Genomic DNA, 3,942 nt, shown 5'->3' with positions numbered 1-3,942 from the left:
TTCTTCTGTACGTTGTGGGCTGAAGGATGATTGAATCATCTCAGTAGTTTGCTCTCAGATGTCACTAATGATCATGACATTTTACAACAAACAGAAAATACCAGGTGATTATTTTTACAATGGCTGAACAAGGGCTTATTTTTAGCTGCAGTGCCTTTATACACACAAAAACGACAATTTTATCGTTCATGTTGCATAACTTTCAGTTGTTACGACACTGTACGTAAACCTAAAGCCTTCTGACTGACACGTTATTGTATTATTATATAGTTCAGTGCGACATTTGAAGTCATTTTGGCATTTGCAGTATAAATGGTGATGTTTCATCTTTAATTTCACTTTTATATTCATTCATGTTGTAGATGAGGTGTACAAGGTGTAAATGATATAAGTATATAAAGCAATCTGAAGTGCTTTCTTCACCTTCATGAAGCTCCAGTGCTCTACCGAGAGCTGTGTTGTTTTCATCAGTAATTAAACACTAATTCTCCACTTTCTTCACCTAAATCCTTTTTTTTTTAATAGTCCTCATTATGAAGTCCAGGGTCATCCACAGGGTCAAGCGTTTATCTGTGTGAAAAATCCTAATGTGGAGATGAATTCCTTCTTCTGATGCCTCACGTTACAATAATGTGCTCCTGTGTGATGGTGAATCATCAGAGGCACGACTCATAGGTCTTTTTATAGTTCATACCTGTGCAGGAGAAATAATCAGACAGCGGGAAGTCCAGGACATTTTGGTCTCCTTTCAGCCTCTTTTCTCTTTCTGTTTGTTCTTCCTCCATTCCACACTGCTCTTTTTACTCAGACTCAGAGACTCAGAGACTCAGAGGCATTTTCACTAAACATTGGGAGTTCTGTTTATTTGCAAACTAAATTAAACTTTTTTTAAAATCATTCTCACTTTGGAGCATTTTTTCACACCTGCTTAAAACTCATGCACAATTCTGTGTATAGTGATTAATTCCCTATAAATTAAATTAAAACGATGTAATCATTGATACGAGGGGGTATCAGAAAGTTGGACTGATGGTGACTGGTGATGTTCTGACCCACGTGAGTTACCACGTCTGCAACTTCATCACAGACAGCGAGTTAGAACAGAGAGAAAATGTGAAATTCTGCGTATGAGGTTCCAGGTGTTTTTACGCACAGCAAAGCATTCGGCAGCTCGTGCATGATGATCATCGGAGAACAATCCAAAAGATCCCGCTTCCGCACTCATCCGCACTCATCCTACTCGCCTGATTTGGCTCCTGCGGACTTCACCCAGATGCAGCTCGTAGTTTTGACACCATTGTGGAGAATCCGGCGCGAATTGCAGGAACGTAAATAAATAAATATTTTCTTGTCCAGAGCGAGTCTCCAAACTATTTTATATCTCAAACCGTAAGGCTGGTGAGGGAACGAGTGTTTATAGCTGCTATAATATCAGTGAAATCTACCTCACTTTAGTGAACATTCATTCGCTTTTGCACTATTTAGCAGATGCCCTTATCCAGAGCGACTTACGATTATCTCCTCATTACCTCCTCGTTATACATCTAAACTGGGCTGAAGTTTGTTTTAACTCTGTAATCATTTATGTATTAATGATTTAAGTGATTATTATTGTGTTTAAACACTATTAGTTGTATTGTGGAGACTCTGAAATGGATTTTCATCACCTCCATGTGACATGTGATCCGATCTGTAATAGATATACATCATATTAGCTGTAATAGCAGGACAAATCCAGTACTTTCATGCTAATCAGATGTTGCGAGGCTCATGAGAAAAGTCACGCACGGCTAAAAATGTGACTTTGTGTCTTTATGGTGTTGCGTCCAACTGTGTTCCTGTAATCCCTTCCCTTTGAGGTGGAACTCGCGAGCACCCGTGCTGTTTTTCACGCTCCACAATGATCCCGGCACATCCAGCAGCTCCGCGCCTCTTTTCTTAAGCCTCATCTTTCCCTTATAACAGACCTAATCATTTATATTTTGTGAATGTGGCCCATTTCCTTTGATGGAGCCATTGGTGGAGATTGCTCTAAAAGCAGGGAAAGTCAGCAGGCCTTTTTTCCTCTCGGCTCTTTAGCTACTTCAAGTGTGAGAGGAGGTGACGGTGTGAGCTAGCATGGCCTCGATGGGCTTTTTCCCCACTGTCATCTAATTCCACACCGGGTCCTGTGCACTAAAACTTCAGCAGTAACAGCTACAGACTTCAAAACATCCATATTTCTCTTCTTTTTCACTGCAAAAGTGCATTAAAGTTCACAAAGTAAATGTTCCAACAAAATAGTATTTTTCACATCAGGTCCAGAACAGAGTCTATACTGAAACTATGCTAGTCTTTAGCCAGCTAGCGATAAAAACAGCCACTTGGATCATATGTTACCAGGTCACACAGAATTTTTTATTTTTTGCAAACTGCAGGATGTTTTCTTTTTTTTTTAAATGACCACTTCCTCCTGTCCCACACACTGCAGACGCACTGTTTTTTATGCTTCAATAAACGAAACTCCCACTGAATCTGCATTAAGGAGAGTTAATTTTAATTATATCTTTTATATCTTTCAATTCAATTCCGTTTTATTTGTGGGCAGTTTTAACTTTAGACCTTTTCTCAAAGCAGCTTTACAGAGATGAAGTGGTTATAAAGATGTATAAAGAAATGTAGAAGTTTAGTGTCTACATGTTTGTGCCTTTTCTCCCTAATGACTGGTCCAGTGGTGACTGTGATGAAGCAAAAACTCCCTGAGACTTCATGAGGAAGAACCTCATCCTCATCTTCAACAATGTTCTTCATTAAAGTTCTATCAGTGTTGAGGTTATAAAGTTTTACAGTCCAAATCCATCCTCAAACTTCTTCAGTTGCTCAGAAACTTTATGGATCTTTAGGCTGTTGATGTGGATGTGGATGTGTCAGGATGAATCAGGCAGATCCAGGAAGCTGGTACCTCAGGAGCATGTTTAATATATATATATATATATATATATACATCGTATATCATAAAATATATATACAATTCTAACTGGTTTGTGAGTTCTGAACTAAAACATCACAAAGCTACATTTCCAGTTTGGCTTCAAGGAGTCGAATAAAGTTTGATTATCTTTGCAAAATATAATCGACCGATAGATAGATAGATAGATAGATAGATAGATAGATAGATAGATAGATAGATAGATAGATAGATAGATAGATAGATGGATTTATTTATTAATTGACATTGACGCTTGTATTAATTATTTATAACATGCGTTTATTCTTTATGTAGAGTCCCTGTAAACGAACTGTCGCTATGGAAACGAGTGCAGTGATATAATGGAGAACGAATCACCACCTTCTGAGTGACAGCAGTGTGAGATGATTAAAACTATACACTAAATTATAAAAATTCTATCAAGTGCTAATGGCTAATGCTATTTTCCTGTGTAACTGTACAGACCCGTGAGAAATGCATTGAGCCCGATATGTTGTTTTGTCCTGTTCAGGTTACTTGTAAACTTTGAAAGCCGCAGTGACGAGACCTGAACGAACTCTTAACACGACCTAACGAGCTCTTAATCGCGTTCTCCTGGACGCTAATGCTGAAGGAGCTGCAGCAGCGTGTTCTCTGCGTACTGTCAGTGCCTCCACAGAGATCATTTGAAACGTGGTTCAGGCTTCTCCTTTCGGCTCAAATTAAGTTTCACGCATTATCGACCATGACAAAGCGGCAGGAAACATTTCTCTTCTCTCACCGTCGCTCAGCGTTAACGCGATCAAAATCAAACTAAAATAAATTCGATGCATGTATGGAATGCTGATGAGACACACGGATTTGCCAAAAGTATTGGGACACCTGCTTTTCCCAGATGTGGTTCTTCCACAAACGGTTCCACAAACCTGGAGGCACACAACTGTATAGAACGTCTCTGGATGCAGGAGCATGAAACTTTCCCCAAACCTGTTCCA

This window comes from Silurus aristotelis, assembly GCF_946808225.1.
Source record: "Silurus aristotelis genome assembly, chromosome: 14".
In the NCBI taxonomy this organism is placed as follows: domain Eukaryota; kingdom Metazoa; phylum Chordata; class Actinopteri; order Siluriformes; family Siluridae; genus Silurus; species Silurus aristotelis.
Note: the sequence above shows the minus strand (reverse complement) of the source record.